The following is a 16,933-nucleotide window of genomic DNA, read 5'->3' on the forward strand; positions in this document are numbered from 1 at the left end:
TGCAATGCCAGGACTCGGGAGGCCGAGGCAGGAGGATCGCAACTTCAAGGCCAGTCTGCACAACTTAGCAAGATTGTGCCTCAAAACAAAACAACTAAAAAGTGGGGGCTGGGGATGTAGGTCACTGACAGAGCACCCTGGGTCAGGAGGAGAAGCAGAAGAAGGGGCTGCAGATACAGTGCTTGCCTCGAATGCACAAGGCCCTGGGTTCGATCCCCAGTACCATTAAAAAAAAAAAAAGGAAAAGGAGGAAGAAGAATGGAGGCTGATTCAGGGGTGACCCAGATATTCAGATATGGGAATTATCAGATAAGGACTTTGAAGCAGCTTTTACAAATATATTCAGAAATTAATTTTTCTTTTTTCTTTTGGCACTGGGGGGATTTAACCAAGGGGTGCTTAGCCATTGAGCCACATCCCCAGCCCGTTTTATTTTTTGAGACAGGGTCTTGCTAAGTTGCTGAGGTTGGCCCCGAACTTGCGATCCCCCTGCCTCAGTCTCCCAAGACCCTGGGATTACAGGGCACGCACCACAGCTCCCGGCTGAAATTAGCTCTCTAGATGAATGAACAAAGAGGAAACTCAGCAGGGAAGTAGGAACGATAGAAGTGGACAGACTGTGAATGTTAAAACCCTAAAAGGCAATCTCTGAGACTGACAATTCACTGTGTGAGTCTGATGGCATATTGGTGATGGGAGAAGAAAGACAAGACAAATTCCAAGACCAATTAATAGCAAATATCCACCCTGAAGAACAGAGGGACATAAGACTCAAGGAAAATGTGCATCTGGAAGCGGACAGCGGTGACAGCGGTGACAACAGTGACAGTGCTCAATACTGTGAGTGTCCTGAGGGCACACCTTGCGTGGGCAAGGCGGCCAGCTGTGTGTCACTCGGGTTCAACCATGGCTTTCAGAGCCTCGGCAACCTGACGGACCACAGCAAAGGTCCAACGTGTATGAAACCGGAGGATGGAAGGATAAAGGAGAGGGCGGGGCCCAAGAGCATTTTAAGAGACAAAAACACAGAAGACTTTCTAATTTTGTCCACGGCCCCAGACGCGCTCGTGAACACAGCAAGCAGGGCTGTGAGGGGCACCCCACGGAGGGGGGGCCCGAGGGGCCGCTGCCCCAGGAGGCCCACGGGGTTTTCACAGGTTTTTATAAAGGGAGTGTGGCTGAGGATGGCTTCTAAAAACTCTTTTTCATGTGATAAAATCCACATAACAGACTTGGCCATCACCCATCTGAGGGCTTCGGGCGCATTCCCGTGTTTGCAGCCGTCCCTACCACCCCCGCCAGAGCTTCCTCATCTTCCCAAGTTGACTCTGTCCCCATTCAACACACCCACCCCCCGCCCAGCCCTGGTTCCCACCACCTCTATGAACTGTTGGCTCCAGGGACCTCTATGAGTGGAGCCACACAGGATTTGCCCTTTGTGACTGGTTTACTTAACTCAACAGCATGTCCCAGGTTCATCTATATTGGAGTGTCAGAATTTCCTCCCTTTTAGGGCTGAATAGCATTCCAAGTATGTGAGTCTCTGTGTGTGTGTGCATGTGTGTGTGTGTGTACATGCACAATCAAAGAGGGACTTTTCTTGGGGGGGGGGGGTACTGGGGATTGAACTCAGGGGCACTTGGCCACTGAGCCACATCCCAGCCCTATTTTGTATTTCACTTAGAGACAGGGTCTCACTGAGTTGCTTAGCTCCCCATTGCTGAGACTGTCTTTGAACTCACCATCCTCCTGTCTCAGCCTCCCGAGCTGCTGGGATCACAATCACCACACTCAGCTCAAAGGGGGACTTTTTAAATAGCAAATCACGTTAGTGCGAGAGAGACGAAAAGGCACGATGGCTGGCAGAAGACACAGGGGCTCCGCAGGGGCGTTTTGGGTGGGGAGTGAACTCCCAGGCCCAGCTCACCACTTAGAAACCGATTCCCAGCCCAGGTCGGCCCCCCAAGGGTGGGGGAACGGTGGTGCCAGGCTGTGCTCTGCTGGGGCCTCCATTCACTCAACCTGGCCGACCAGTGGCCCCTACCTTTCCCATCTGCTGGTGCCATCCCCCTGGTGACCACGTTCCAGGAGGTACATTCAGGTAGGGCAAAGCCAGACTGTTTTCCAGGAAAGTGGACCTTGCCCACACCCACATCAGGACTGCCCGAGGCACCACTGGTCAGCAGCCCAGCACCATGGCGGCCTTTTCCAGGGGCCAGGACTGCCTCCCTAGGTTGGAAATGTCAGCCACGGTTTAGAAAGATGCCATTACCGTCCTGCTTCACAGATGAACCTACTGAATCTCAGAGACGCTGAATGCTTTACCCAGAGTCACACAGCTGGTCTGTGCCAGGCTGGAGTTCGCTTCTGTGGATGCCACTGGGCATTCTAGGACACGGACTCAGAGAAACTTGGTGCTCTGTTGGAGAGTGGGACTGTGCCTCGTGTTTCTAAACTGACCTTAACTACTGTGGCCTCTCCTGGTCCAGGACACTTCTTCCCACTATAGCCACCCCCAGTGGCCAACTCCCTATCCAGGTATTTGTGCCCCCTAATGGGGTTTGTGTCCAAGAACTGGACCTCCCTGTTCACTGCTTCTCTGCTGTTCTGTCTCCAATTCAGGTTGCTTTCCTCCCCGCTGGCCCTAAGTCATGCGGGCGCTGGACCTCCTCTTACCCTCCCCTCGCTGAGAACTCTCACCCCCGGAAGCCATGACCAGCATCTCCATCCTCTGGGTTCTTTCCCCAGGACCAAACCTGCGAATCCAGCACCAGCTGGCTGTTCTGGGCCGGACACACCACGCTAAAGCCATCCTCCACCAAACCCGTTTTCTTTTCCACCTGTGGCTTCTTGGCCGAGAACCTATCCCCGCCATCTTTGAGGACAGGAATCTGAGTCGTTCCACACGCCTCCTGGCACCTTCTTGACGCTCTGCCTCTCCCTGGGTCCTGAGATGGGTCCATCTCCCTCCTCTGCCCAGTTCCCACAACTGAGTCATTGTGGCAGCCTCAGCCCTGGCCTCTCTGCCTCCAGTCTTGCCCCAGCCACCGCCCCTCCCACCGGCATCCAGGTGGTCCTTCTAACCTGCAAATCGGGCCCTGTGCCACTGTGCCCAGCTTGTTGTGGGTGTGTGTACACAGGGTTTTTTCCTTCCCTTGGTGCTGGTGACGGAAACCAGGCACTGAATCCTGAGAGTTCTCCCATGGGCCTGGTACCGTGCATCCCAGGCCAGCTCCGGGCCTCGGCCCAGCTGCAGCCCTACCAGGAATGCCATCGCCTCTGCCTGGCCAGCTCCGGGTCTGCGCCATCCTGCTCCCTGGACACTTCCTCCAGAAGGCCTTGCCAGTTACCCCTGGGCTGGGCTAGGAGCCTCTGTTACGGTTTGGATATGAAGTGTCCCCCGAAGGCCATGATTAGATCACGGGAGCTGTGCGCTAACTGGTGGATTAATCCACTGGATAGATGAACAGTCTGAAAGGGCTACTGTGCTGGTGGTAACGAGGTCAACAGGATGTGGCTGGAGGAAGGGGTCACTGGGGAAGTGCCTTTGGGGTTTATGTTCTGTCCCTGGCACCCCGGATGCTCTCTCCGCTTCCCACCTCCCTGATGGGAGTGGCTCTCCTCTGTGGCTCCAGGCCACCACGATGCCCCCGCCTCACCTCAGGCCAGAGCTTCGGAGCCGGCCAGCCGTGAGCTGAGACCTCGGAAACTGTGAGCCCAAAATAGATCTTTCCTCCTCTACATTGTTCTTGTCATGTATTTTGGTCTCAGTGATGCAAAACGAAGACACCCTCCTACCCCATCTTTCTTAGCAATTGTAGGGCAACTGTCTGCCTTCCCCAGTGTCCTGACCTGACCTCTCCATTTTTCCAGCACCCAGCACATAATGGGGGGCAGGAAGCTGTAGAATGGATGAATGGAAGGTGGAACTGAGGCCCAGGCACCAGGACCCAGAAAACAGTTTTGCCTCAATTTTGAGCCTTCCCACTCCCCTCTCCCCCCCTCCATCTCCCCCCCTCCCTCTCCCACCTGCTCTAACAGGTACCCACTGTCTCCTTCAAAGGGCTCTCATTTTTCCCCTTAAGTGACTAGGACGAGCCGGGTGCAGTGGCTTGGCCTGTAGCCCAGTCCTTGGGAGGCTGAGGTGGGAGACTCCTGGGAGTTTGAGACCAGCCCGGGCAACACAGCAAGACGCAACAGCAAAAATAAAGTAGAAATTTTTAAAAAGGAAGAAGTATATATAACAACATTTTGGTCACTGATGGACAGAATTTATGATGAGATTATCATGCAGCCAAAAAGTTCCTATTGCTGAGTGACACCTTAGGCATGGGAACACCGAAGTGCGTGCATTCGTGGCAAGCTGGTGTAAACACGCCGTGGCGCTGCCAGCCTTCCACAAGGGTGGCGGGACACGCTATGCACGGTGCATAATGCTGAGCATCACGACGGTCTGATCCTAAGTGCCCATGTTCTTAAAGGCTTGGTGCTGACCAGAGGAGGTGGACTCTCTAAGAGGTAGGACCTGGTGGGAGATCTTGGGGTCACTGGGGGCATGCCCTTGAGGGGACAGTGGAACCTGGTTCCTTCCCCTTGCTCTGTTTTTGCTTCACCATCACGAGGTCAATGGCTTGGCTCTGGCCACTCACCCCTGCCCCAGGCCAAAGAGTAATGGTCCACCTGGAACCTCCAAAACTGTGAGCCAAACCCACCTTTTCTCTGCACCAACTGAATACATCAGGGTTTTTTTATAGTAACAGAAAATTAACACAGTAATAATAACAAATAACTATGTTACTGGTTTGTGTGTATGTAATTTTTTTTTTTTTTGTGAGATGGGTCCTGAAATGTTACCCAGGCTGGCCTCTAACTCCTGAGCTCAAGCGATCCTCCTACCTCAGACTCCCCGGCACGGGCCACCATGCCCAACTTGGGGGTGAGTGCACATTTCTTTTGAAATTGGTGCTGGGGGTTGAAACCAGGGCCTCGGGCATGCTAGGCAAGCTCTCTGTCACGGAGCTGCCCCCCGAGCCCTTGCTACCATCTCCTTTTTATTGTTATTTTGAAGCATATTCCTTCCACTCACAGAGGAAAGTTTCTTGACACCATTGTCACCTTACGCCACAGCAGCCTCTGTGTCTCCTGCTCCCCGAGCCTCTCGGTTGCATGGAGGCCACGTCGGGGACTGGCCTCCACCATCTGGGTTTGTGAAAATGCTCCCCGACAGTCACACAGTGACGAAGCGGCCTAAGGATGCATTTCTCAGGACCGTCCTGGTTGGCAAGTGGCGCGTGACTGTACATTTATTTCCAGAAGAAATTTCCCTCCTCCCTCAACAAGCCGGTGCCCACACCAGGAGCAGAGTGGCCATAAAAACTAGCACAACGAAAACAAAACAAAGTTTGGTGCCGGCCAGTCCCTGAGGCCTGCGGGTTCCAGGGGAGGTGGGCAGGCGTCTGTTGCTGTGGTTTCTTAAAGACACAGCAGCAGCCTCGGGAGCCTGGGTCTCTGTCAGAGGAAGGCGGCAGACGTTCCAGAAGAGGTGACTCTGTGAACTCCCCTGGCTGGTGAGCCGTCTCTATTGGTCACCTTGTGGCTGGCCTCTGGGAGGTGATGGGCTGGTCTGAGGGTTCTGGGTCAGAATTGGGGTGGTATAATTGGGGTGAAGGGGGCCTGATCTGGGAATTACCTGCTTGGGCAGGAACATGGCCTGGGGGTGGGAGGAGAGTCAGGAAGACCAGCTCTGGGCCCGGAACTCTGGGAAGGCACTGTCTCAGAGGAAGGAGGGGTGACCACAGGGACAGGGCAAGGGGTCATCTGTTTGAACCACCCCATCCCAGAGGAGTGGGGGGCAGCAGGTCTAGACACTGGCAGGCTGTGGCCTTTGGAGTTTGCGATGGGGGGGGGGGGTCTGGGCTCTGCTCCTGTCCTGCTGGCCTTGGACAGAGTCCTCAGAGAAATCAAGTCACCTGCCTGCCTGGTGGGAAAGAGCCACAGAAGCCACTGTGGGGCACATGTCCTTCCGGAGCCCTCCAGGTGGGACAGCAGGGACTGGGGTTCCAGGCCTATGGGATGGCCCAGCGAGGGGCCCCCAGGGGGGTGCCACAGTCCTTATAAAGACCAGAGGTGTCAGGGACAGGTGCATAGGGAGGGCAGAGGGGCACCCTCCCTGGCTCTGCCCACCCCTCCCTTGGTCGCCTAGTAGTGCCTCACAGTTCAAGCCGGTTCCTTCCCCTGCTCAAGAGGCCCCGTGGCTCCTCGCCAGGCATTCAAGGTCCCCATGGTGACCTGGCCCCATTGGCCGGCCCACCCCACACCAATGACCTCCCACAGCTAGTGACTCGGGGGTTCTCAGGCAGGGGTCCGTGCGTGAATCCCCAAATCTCAGAAGAGTCACTTTAATGACACCAGGATGCCAACCTTTGCCTGGGTGCTCCCCCATCTGAGCCCCTGTCCACCCTTCCTGCCCACTCCTGGCACAGCTGACCCTCAGGTGGGCAGCTTGTCTGCTGGTGCCCACCCCCCTCCACAAGCCTCAGGCCTCTTGGGCGGGGAAGGGACCTCCTCTCGCCTCCAGCAACCAGAGATCCTCCACTGTGGGCTCAGGCTGTTCTGCCTTGTCCCTGCCAGGAGCCGGGCAGGCTCCCCAGGGTGGGGGCTCCAGGAGGGCAGCGGACAGGCCTCATTCCCATCAGCGTCCACCGCTGGTTCGGAGTCAGCCCTGACTCAAATGTCTCCTTTTCAGAGAGGCCCTGACCTCCTCAAATAAAGTCACCCTCCATGGTCTAATCACATTTCTGGAAAATTCCAACAATACATGGGGAAGCCCTCAACATCTTGCCTCCGTATCTGAGCATCCAGCCCAGCTCCCTCCAGCCTCTGGCTGTCTCCAGGGGGCTGCAGCAGAGGCACAAGTATCAGGCCTTGTCACCTTGTAATTGGGGAAACTGAGGCACGGGGTTCCCCCCAAGGGCATGGAGTAGGGAGTGGCGAGTTGGAACCTGGGCTTGTGTCTCCAGGACTTGCACCCCACCCCACCTGAGCCCAGTTTCTCCAGCTGTAGCCAAAAATGCCTGGATTCCTACATCACTTCAAAAACGTGCCTCTGGTACCTGCTATGTGCCAGGTGAGGACCTGCACCCTCGGTCTCGGTGGGGAACTGAGGAGACAGGATTCCTGTCTTCCAGGAACTGATGTTCCGGATGGGGTGGGGAGGGAGACGCATAGGACATATTTTGTTAGTTAATTTGTTTCATCACGTCAGGCCGCGACCCCAGGTGTGGAGAGAATAAGGTGAGGAGGGGAGGGTGAGTCAGGCAACTTCCTGGAGAAGCTGATGTTTGAGAAGAAGGTGAGGGAGGAAGCCAGGGGCCAGAGCATTTTAGCCAGAGAAGACCTGAGCCAGTGCAAAGGACCTGAGGCAGGGCCTCCAGAGACATGGCTGGTGCGGCTGCAGTGGAGGGCAGAGAGGCAGGAATGAGGGACAGAAGCCCTGCCCCTCCCCCAGGAAAGGGGTGGTCCTGCCTTCCTTCAGGGTTCAAGGACTTCAGGGTGGATGGCCCCACTTTGGCACATAGAGGCCAAAATGAGAAAGCAAAAACATCCCTCAGGACCCACAGGTCTCCATGGACTCCTCTGTGGTCTCCCCTCACTCACTCGTGCCAGCCACATGGGCCTCCCCGTTGTGCCTCCAGCACACGGAGCCTGTCCTGGCCTCAGGGCCTTTGTACCTGCTGGTCTCTGCCTGGAATGCTCTCCTTCCAGAGGGCCACCTGGCTAGCTCCTCCTCCGTCTTCAGGTCTCATCCCTGTTGCTGTCCCCTTCTCTCTGTAAGAACAGCGGCTCCAGGAGCTTCCTGTCCTTCACTGCCAGCGCCCCCGCCATGCGTCCCAATGCAGAAGCTGCGTTAGAGTGAGCTGGACGAACAAATGACCCACCACGGACAGGGACGGGAGGAGGCAGCCGGCCACAGGGCGGAGGGGGAGCCTACCACGGGACCCCTCTCTAGACACAGCCATGGAGCCCTGGGCCAAAATGTGGCTTCAGGAGGCAGGAGGGGTGGGAGAGAAGAGAGTGGGCTCTGGCCGGTCCAGCGTGCGGGACAGCATCCTATTAACCAAGATGGAGTCCGGCCTGGGGAGGACAGAGGCCTCCTCTACCCACTCTGGTTAGTGAGGCTGGATCTGAGGCACCTGTTCAAGGGCCTGAAGAAAAGCCCAAGCTGGGGGACCGGGAGGGGGGAAAGTGGGGAGGAAGGGAGCTGCATGCAGAAGAATGTCTCCCGGGCCAGTTCCTGTCCTGCTTCTCCAAACCGCCCTGCACCACGCCTCTGCCAGCTGGGCATCTAGCGGCACCCCAAGTTGCAGATGCTGGAAAGAGACTGATTCCACTTAAACCTGCTCCCCCATCAATGGCTGCCTTCCCCGCCTCCCCTCCTCCCCTCGCCACACCCCACTGGGCTCAGCAGGGCCAGCTCGGGAGCCTCTGTCCTGCTCTTCTAACTCCTGTCCTCGTCCCTGCCCCACAGTTTCTTCCCTGGCCTCAGAATAACGTCCCAATGCCTTTCAAGGCCAGCAGGCTGGCTTTGCCCACGGCCTCTCTCCGCTGGACCTCCCAGCCCTGGCCTTGCAGACTTTCTCTGTGGCCTGGCCAGGAGCTCCTCCCAGTGCCCCCACCATGCTCGGGGCTCCACACCTGCTCTGCCTCCCTGCTCTTCCTCCCCTTCATCCAGATGCCTCCCCTGATCGGCTCCTGACACAGCCAGGTGACTTCCTGGGCTCCCTCCCTGAGGGCGTCAGCTCTGCCATGTTTCCATATTTTAACAGCCTCTGCCTGCCAGGTAGTTATCACTGCTGGCATCGTGCTGAGTGCTTAACCTGTGAGGTGATGGAGGCGGTCAGGCCCACTTCACAGGTGGAGAAACGGAGCACGAGGAGGTGAAGTCACTGGCCTGAGGGCTCCTCAACTCCAACTGGCAGGACAAGGTAGGCGGCAGGCTCGAGCCCAGACGCCGGAAAGGGGGCAGACTGAGGTGCCCAGAGAAGAGGGGGTGCGCCCCATGGCGCCCGCCTTCCTGTGTCATCCCACCATGGGAGGAGGGGACCTTAGCCCATTCCTGCTGCCATCTACGGTCAGCCCACGGCTTCCGAGCCAACTGCTCACTCTGTGCCAGGCACTGGGCCAACCAAACACTTTATCCAACCTACAAATGGTCCTGGGTCTGGAGGTGAGCAGGAAATGGGGGCCGATGGGAACTTGAACTCCCACCTGGCCCGGGCGCTCTCCCTCATCCCCTTAGGGATGTGGATGCCACGGAGATTTACCAAGCCCTTTCCTAGCCAGGCTCCTTTGACACCCGATAACACTCCCAGGGACAGGTACTATTCACCCATTTTAGGGGGGGGGACTGAAGCTTTGAAGTCTTTCCTGGGACCACGAGGCCAGTTCAATGACTGGCTTCTAGTTGATCTCCACTGCCTCACTCTCTCCTCCCTCAAGACACCTCAGCCAGGACTCGGGGGGCCCGGGAAGGTAGGCAGCGAGGATCCCCAGTGTCTCCTGAGACCTGGCTGGGTCTGCTGGGGCCCAGGTGAGTAAGTAAGGCCTCTAGGACCCCCACCCAGTCCCTTATTCACAGAATCTGCTCCTGGAAAGAGATCAGCTGCAAAGCCCGACAGCTTCTAAGACAACTCCGCAGCCCAGGATTCTTATCTCGGGGGGTCCCATCAATAGGTTATGGTTGCTCCAGAGGGGGCCACCCTGGCCTCTGATACCCAGATGCCTGAGACCTTGCCTGGGCTCAGACTGGGGTCTTGGGGAGCCTCCCCCATCTCAGATTTTGCAAGGCGGGCTGGGCCACAACTGCCTCCCCCCAGCCATGTATGTGTGCCCCCAGCAAGTCTCCCCATGCCCGAAAAGGCCCCTCCCTCCACGCTTCCATCTCGAGGTCAGAAGTCTCCATGCACTTTCCTCACACTCTGCTTCGGAGCAGACAAGAATCTAGATGATGCCCTTCTGCCAAAATGAAGATGGAGCTGGCTCACTTCCTATCAACCCTCGGGCAGGGTCCAAGCTTCCTCCCAAGCCTCTTCCCAACCCTTCTGCAGGCAGAGCAGCCACAGGATCTTTTTCTCTTTTTCAGGATTGAGACACAATCCGATGGTGTTAGCCAGCTGGCCCAATTCTCTCTGGTACCCACAACACCGAGAATGGACCCGGGGCTCCTCCACCTTCCAACCCTGGCCAGCCTCGCCGCACCTTTCATTTTCCCTCTCCACACTTGGGCCACGCTGGCCTCTTTTGGGCTGTGCAGAAGCACCCAGCTGGGCGCTGCCCGGGGGATCTTGCTGTTTGCTGGGCCCAGAAAGCCCTCGCTGCCGGTCCCATCAGGTCGGTTGGCACCTTCCCTGAGAACCTCCTTTGCCGTCCCTCCTGGCACCTCCACCCTTCCCCTAGTTCCCTGAAGGGTCGTCTTCCCAGCACCGTGGAATGATGAGATTTTCTATTTACACGGTTCTTAGAAACCGTCTACGCAGCAGCTGGGTTGTGGACTCCGTAGGCCTGGGGCCCTGCTGCGTCCCCAGCCCTGGTACGTCGGTGACACCAGTGGGCGCCCGCCCCGATTTGCCCGTGACGGGCGGACACTCCCGTGGCGCTCCGCCCGTTCACACATCCGGATTCCCCGCGTCACGGGGCCAGGCTCGCCCCCACTCGCTCCCGCCCGTTTCGCAGCCTCGTCCTTGGGCTCCCGAGCCGCCCGGGCCCTCGGGGGACCAGGGCTCTCTCGGGAAGGTGGCCCGGACCGCAGGCCAGATGGGAAGCCCCGAGAGGCAGCCCGGGAGGAGTGCTGGGGGACGCGGGGGCTGCGTTTGGGGGCCAGGGAGGTCAAGGCCGCGTAGGCGGGGCCGGAGCCCGTCGCGAGGGTGGCGTTCGGGGCGGTGTTCGCGGCGCGGGGCGCTCTTACCTGGGGGCGCAGGCGGCCGGGCGCACCGAGGGCCGCGGCGGGGCGGGGGACGGCGCGCCTGGCGGCTGACCCGGAGAGGAAGCAGACGCACCGCCCGCGCCAGGCAACCGGACTCTACTCCCGGCCGGGCAGCGGCCCAGAGCCGCGGGAAAGAAAGCTGGAGGGGGGCGCGGGGCGGGGCCGGGGCGGGGCCTGGAGGGCGCAGCCGGAGGGGGCGGAGCGCGAGGGCCTCTCGGAGCTCGCCCCCACCCCGCGCAAGCAGCCCTCTCCCCGGGCCCCGCCCCTATCCGCCTGGCACCGCCCCAGCCCCACCCCAGCCCCGCCCCCAGCCCCGCCCCGCGGCGCGCCAGGCGCTGGTCCAGCCACGCGTCTGATGTCTGCGCAACCCGCAGCATCTTCTGTGGGCGCCTTTTGGCCCCTGCTTCACCCTGCCCACACGCGGCATGTGCTCGCGGCCCTTTCTAGGTCCCCTCTTCTGACCAGTGTGCTCTGGCCCGCGCATCTGCGCACACCCCGCGGCCGCCCCAACCCTGAGGGTGCACTGCTAGCTTTGGAGGAGAGGCCTATACCCCTCCACAGGCCTCAGTGGCCATCTCCCGCCCCAGGTCTGGGGACCTCGTGAAGTGAGGCACGCGCAGGTTCAATCGCAGGTTGGGGAGGTGTAGAGGGCATCCTGAGCAAGGCTGCGGTTTGGTGGAGTGCAAGGGTCAGGCAGCCGAGCAGGGGAGATAAAGTCTGGAGATAGGCAAGTGTGGGTGGTGGTTGCAGCCTTGACTTGAACGAGGGCAACAGGGAAGGAGGCTGGGCCTCCCCTTGCCTGGTGAAACCAAATAGAGGACAATCCCAGGCCCCGCTGTTGCCAGTTGAAGGGAAGAGGTTTCCAACGGGGTGTCTGTCACCTTCCGACCTTCAGACCCCAGGCCCGATACAGGAAGTTGAGATCTTAGATCTTCCTGACCTTGGCACCGTAGGCAGGTTGCTTAAATTCACTGAGATTTTATTTCCTTGCCTAGGAAGGGGGAGGGGCTGGAGACCTCTGCTAGCAAGTGCAGCAGAACCTGTCGCCCCAGTCTAGCTTCTAGCAATTACATCTTGATCCCTCTGCTAGCCCCTAGTGAAAATGTGCATCCCTCTCCCCCAGGTCTCAGACCCTCCTCAAAGTATCACCTCCCCTGCTCCCACACACTACATTCACCTTTATTCTCCCCCCATCCTTCCAAAAGTCCTTTTGCACATCCAGAAAAAAGAAAGCCGTAGCGTGACTTTTCTCAGGTACTTGGAACATGGCAGCCGTGATACTGCTAGTAATAACAGGAGACATATTGTGAAACCAGGTAGTGCAAGCCTCAGGGAAGAAGCCCCAGGTCCACAGAGTAGTGGGGGATTTGAGTGGAGAGATTTTGGGGGTGAAAGATACTGTGTGGGGCAAAGGCAGGGCGGCTGGAGCAAGGATTCAGAGATGAGTCTGACACAGAGAGTGACCACTTACAGAAAAGAAGTCCCCTAAAGACAAAGGAATGGACATCTTCCAGGGGAAATAAGAGCCAAACCTGCTCTCAGTCTGGTGGGTGAGCAGCCAAACTAGAAGATGAAGCATCAGAAGGTGCTCAATCTTCAAGGCTGCGGGAGTGAGATAGCAGTGGGGAGAAGGGAGGCAGGGAGAGTCCCTCATCCTCCCGCGACCATGTGGTGGGCAGAAGTGCCTGCTCTAAAAATATAACACAGAGACTTTCCCAGATAAGAAGGGTGCTCCAGGTGGTGAGGCAAGAGGCGTCACATGTGCAGAAGAGTCACCCATAACCCACAGTCACCTTCACCTGATGAGCACAACCTTTGGTGGAGACTGAAGGTGGCGTGAAGAAGCGTGAGTGACAGAAGTCCCACCTCTGCACAGCACAGCATCAAGAGACAGAGGTCCTGCCTTCCCCCCAGATACCGTGAAAGCCACACCCCTGTGTTCTTTGCCGGGGCTTCTGTCCCCCCAGTCCTGTCCCTTCTGGCTTGAGCAGAAGTCTTTAACACAGCCTCACCTGTGTTTGATAATTTCCAGGTCCACTGTTCGTTTCTACAACTCTGGACCCAAGAGTCCAGAGCTACCAAGGTCAGTGAGAAGCCTGGCAGGAGAGAGCAGGCCGGACCTCCCGCAGTGGGGCAGCTTCTCCTCTGCATCCCCAGGCCTGACCCCAAGCCTGAGAGTGCGCGTGCATTCGGTTCAGAGACGGTTTCCTGGAGGAGGTGACTTCTCAGACCCGAGGGATTAGTGGATGGAGTGGATGACGGTCTGTCCCAAGGGCCCCCCAGGACCCTGGGGAGAGGCACTGTGGGATTCAGAATTGGGTTGCATGGGATACTGGGGAGGGAGTTACCCCTGAGGGCCTGGTCCAGGGTTGGCAGACAGGAGGGAAGAGACTCCAGAGGATTTAGAAGTCAAGTTGCCAGGAATTGGGGGCTGGTGGGAGGCAAGGGTGTGGCTGGAGTGGGCAGATGGAGCTTTGGAGCCCATGAGTCCAGTGTCAGTGAGGGCCAAGGGAAGGCCAGGGCTCCCCCCCACCCCCGCTCCCCTCCCCCGCCTTTCATACCCTTTGTGATCTGGTGATCAAGTGTGGGACTGAGATAAGATGAAGGAAACTGTAAGCCGCAGGACAGCTGAGGGTGTGTGTGTCCTCACTTCTCCCAGCCTGCTGTGAGCTGGCCCTAGGCACAGGGCCTTTTCCAGACCAGAGACCAACACAGCCAGGCCCGAAGGCCGGACCCTTGACAATGGACCTGTGTGAGGTGGCATGAGGAGCCCTCTGCTGTGTCCACACACCCTAGCCTCTGACAGACAGGGCAGGAGAGACTGTAAGGACCCTGAGATGGGGGATCTTCCTGGATATCCAAGGCCCAGTGTCGTTCCCCGTCACCCACAGCTTGGGGCCCTGGCCCCTCTGCCATCCCCAGGACTACTGTCTGTTCTAGTGGGTGTGGAGAGCAAAGTCCAGAATATCCATGTCTCCCTTTCTCTGCTGGCCCTGCCAAGTCCACCCCTGGGCCTCACCCTCCAGCCCCGAGCCTGGCCTCCTTTAGTCCCTCATACTGGTCAGGGTTCTGCCCTCCCAGCTTTGGCTGATCTGTCCTCTCTGGCACAACCTTTGCCAAGCAAGAGTCCTGCTCTCCATGTTGGGGGACTCTCTGCCCCAAAGACAGGAGCCTTCAATTAAGACAGAGTTGGGGCTGTGTGACTTTTAGTGTTGACACAGCCTCTCTGAGCCCAGTGTCCTCATCTGGGGGACGGAAGAGGATCATAATGGGTGGAGTGGGCCGGGGGAAGCAAGTACCTGGAGTGGAGAGAAAACTGTCCTCAGATGGCCCTGACCAAATGGCCTGGAAGGGGAGCCGGGAGGGGACAGGAAAGGGAGGGTGAGGGTAGAAAGGCCTCTGCATTGGCTGCTCCTGGCTGATCTTCGTGCATATCCACATGGGTCCTTCCCTCAGTCACTCTGGGCCATCAGTGGGAGGCCCCTTGTCCTGCTCCCCTCCCTATAGTCTGCTCCCCCTCCACAGTGCCCCTCACTCCCTGTCCGTCACGGGTGCCCCTTCCAGTGGTCCAGCTCCCAGGGCAGGTAAGCAGAGAAGAGAGGGTGACAGGGTGACGGGTGACGGGGTGATGGGGGAGCTGCTGGGTCCGGGGACAGGCTGGGACTGCGGGAGGTGTCATCTGTGTGTCTACGTGTTCCTCTCTGTGTTCCTCCGTGTGACCGTCTGAGTGTGTCTGGGTGCGTGTCTGTCTCTGGGGATCTGTGTGTGTGTGTGTGTGTGTCTTTGTGCATTTTTGGGTGTGAGTTGTGCTTCTGGGCTGGTGCGTCCTGACTCTGTGTGTCTGGTCACACGTGCGCATCGCGGTTTCTTATGTGTGTGTGCCTGACCCTCTCTGTGTCTCTGTGTGCCTGGGTGTGGTGTGTCTCCATGTGTCTGGGGACCTCTGAGCAGGGACACGCTCGGCCTGGCCCTCCTCCTGACTCCTGGAGGCCTGGTGTGGCCCCTGCCCTCCTTTCCTGCTTCTCACCTCTTCCCAAGCACCCTCTGGGCTCTGCCTCTCCTTCCTTACCTTCCCAGAGTAGAGGCTTGGCACAGAGCCTCCCTCCACCTCCTCCTGGTCTTTGCTCAAGTCCCTCAGGGCAGCTGGCACCCAGCACGTGCAGGGAAGGAGAACCAGTTCACAACGGTGATGCCTCCTGCCAGCCCGGGCCCCGTGCCCGACTGTGGTTCCCAAAGGCTGGATGAGGTAAGGGCCCCAGAAACCCAGATGCGGAAGGGATGGGGGGGGAATCATGACCTGGAGCAGCAGGTGACTTAAAATTCCCATTTTACAGATAAGCTCAGAATGGTTCAGTAAGCTGCCCAAGACTACACAGCCAAAGGTTGGGGGAAATAGATTTCTTTGGCTCCAGCTCCGCCCACGGGCCTCCCTATTCTGCAAATAAGAAAACTAGGAGGACTCGGGTGTGTCCTGGGATATGGGATTTCTAGGGCTAGTGCCAGGACAGTCCTGAGCAAACTGGGATGATTGGCCACCCTACCAAGAGGTGAAGAGATTTGCTCAAGGACACACAGTAAGGACAAGAGTTCCTAGGCCAACACCTGCTTGTCCAAGATGTCACCCCCTTTTCCTAACCAGACTGGGAGAGGGCGGGACCTAAAGGGAGCTATGGAGGCATTGCTCTGAAGGGGAGTGGGACCCGGCTGGGCTGGGCAGTGCGTGACTGCGGTCCCAGCCGCTCAGGCACCGAGTCCGGAGGACCGCGTGAGCGTAGGAGTCAAGCCAACGGCAGAGAGAGAGCTGCGTCGAAAATAAAATATATAAACAGGAGATGGCAGTCTCCAGTCTGCATTCAAATGTTCCTCTTCTGGACGAGTCAACACATTAGATTCAAAAGCTGCAAAAACATTGACTAGGGGAACATTTTCTCCTACTGGGTCTCCCAGGTCCTGTAGGCTCAATGTCTTGGTTCTCCTTCCTGAGAGAGCCTTTGTGTGTAAATATGTACCTTTTTAAAAAATATATTTATTTTTTAGTTCTCGGTGGACACAACATCTTTGTTGGTATGTGGTGCTGAGGATCGAACCCGGGCCGCACGCAGGCCAGGCGAGCGCGCTACCGCTGAGCCACATCCCAGCCCCTCTACCTTTTTTTTTTTAACAAAAAATTTCATTTTTTGGGCTGGGGATGTGGCTCAAGCGGTAGCGCGCTCGCCTGGCATGCGTGCGGCCCGGGTTCGATCCTCAGCACCACATACAAACAAAGATGTTGTGTCCGCCGAGAACTAATAAATAAATATTAAAAAAAAAAAAAAAAATTCATTTTGCATATTCTTCTGCACCTTATTTTTTATTTATACCAAGTTTTCATTTTTTAAATATATATGTTCTTAGTGTAGTTGGACACAATACCTTTATTCTGTTTACTTATTTTTTTGTGGAGCCCAGGGCCTCGCACGTGCTAGGTGAGAACTCTACCGCTGAGCCACCACCCAGCCCACCAAGGTTACATGTTTAAGTGTCAGTTGGGTGATACAAAGTGTGTTCATGGGGCTGCTGGGGTGGAGCTCCGGGGTCGAGCTCTTGCTCAGCATGTACGAGGCCCTGGGCTCCGTCCCCAGCCCTGGAAAAAAAAGAAAGCCAACATTCATGCTGCATCAGCACCGTCACTATTGACTTCTGGAATAGTTTTCATTGCAAACAGAAACCTTTCAATGCTAAATCCCCAGCCGCTCCCAGCCCCTGGCACCTACCATTCTACCTTCTGTCTCTGGGGATCCTACTACACAGGGGACCTCTTGGAAGTGGAATCACATGGCATTTGACCTTCTGCATCTGGCTCCTTTCACGGAGCGTCATGTCCTTAGGGTCTATCCATGTTGCAATGTGTTGGAATGTCAGCCCTGATCACGCAAGAACCATACCCACTGTAGGACGGCCTACAGTGTGGTG

At 57.4% G+C, this 16,933-nt stretch overlaps 2 protein-coding genes and 2 long non-coding RNA genes across 8 annotated transcripts in view; 2 read left to right on the plus strand and 2 right to left on the minus strand.

Annotated features, from left to right (window-relative positions):
• Nucleotides 1-11,105, minus strand: part of Cers4 (ceramide synthase 4) — a 28,170-nt gene extending 17,065 nt beyond the window's left edge. Inside the window, exon 1 of one of the 3 annotated variants that reach the window (XM_046443829.2) lies at nucleotides 10,964-11,105. The gene's annotated coding sequence lies outside the window, so the exon portion shown is untranslated. Of the gene's footprint in view, nucleotides 1-7,730; nucleotides 7,750-10,963 lie in introns of those variants that run through there. The other 2 variants (XM_046443828.2, XM_046443830.1) reach the window with 2 other exon arrangements.
• The window catches only part of Hnrnpm (heterogeneous nuclear ribonucleoprotein M), a 230,330-nt gene that overhangs the window by 171,196 nt on the left and 42,201 nt on the right, over nucleotides 1-16,933 (minus strand). The gene's annotated exons all lie outside the window — the stretch shown is intronic.
• LOC124092357 (uncharacterized) lies at nucleotides 5,399-10,969 on the plus strand. 3 transcript variants are annotated; one of them, XR_009226737.1, is made up of 4 exons: nucleotides 5,399-5,567; nucleotides 6,746-7,126; nucleotides 7,799-8,984; nucleotides 10,142-10,969. It is a non-coding gene; the product is annotated as an uncharacterized LOC124092357 (long non-coding RNA). The 3 variants fall into 3 exon arrangements; XR_009226736.1 differs by having other exon boundaries at nucleotides 6,746-8,984; XR_009226738.1 differs by having other exon boundaries at nucleotides 7,020-8,984.
• Nucleotides 11,300-16,034, plus strand: LOC124092358 (uncharacterized). Its single transcript, XR_006851576.2, has 2 exons — nucleotides 11,300-15,227; nucleotides 15,316-16,034. It is a non-coding gene; the product is annotated as an uncharacterized LOC124092358 (long non-coding RNA).

The sequence above is a fragment of the Marmota monax genome, unplaced genomic scaffold, assembly GCF_021218885.2.
Source record: "Marmota monax isolate L192 unplaced genomic scaffold, Marmota_monax_Labrador192_F-V1.1 WCK01_AAM20220418_F8-fsc00102, whole genome shotgun sequence".
Lineage (NCBI taxonomy): Eukaryota > Metazoa > Chordata > Mammalia > Rodentia > Sciuridae > Marmota > Marmota monax.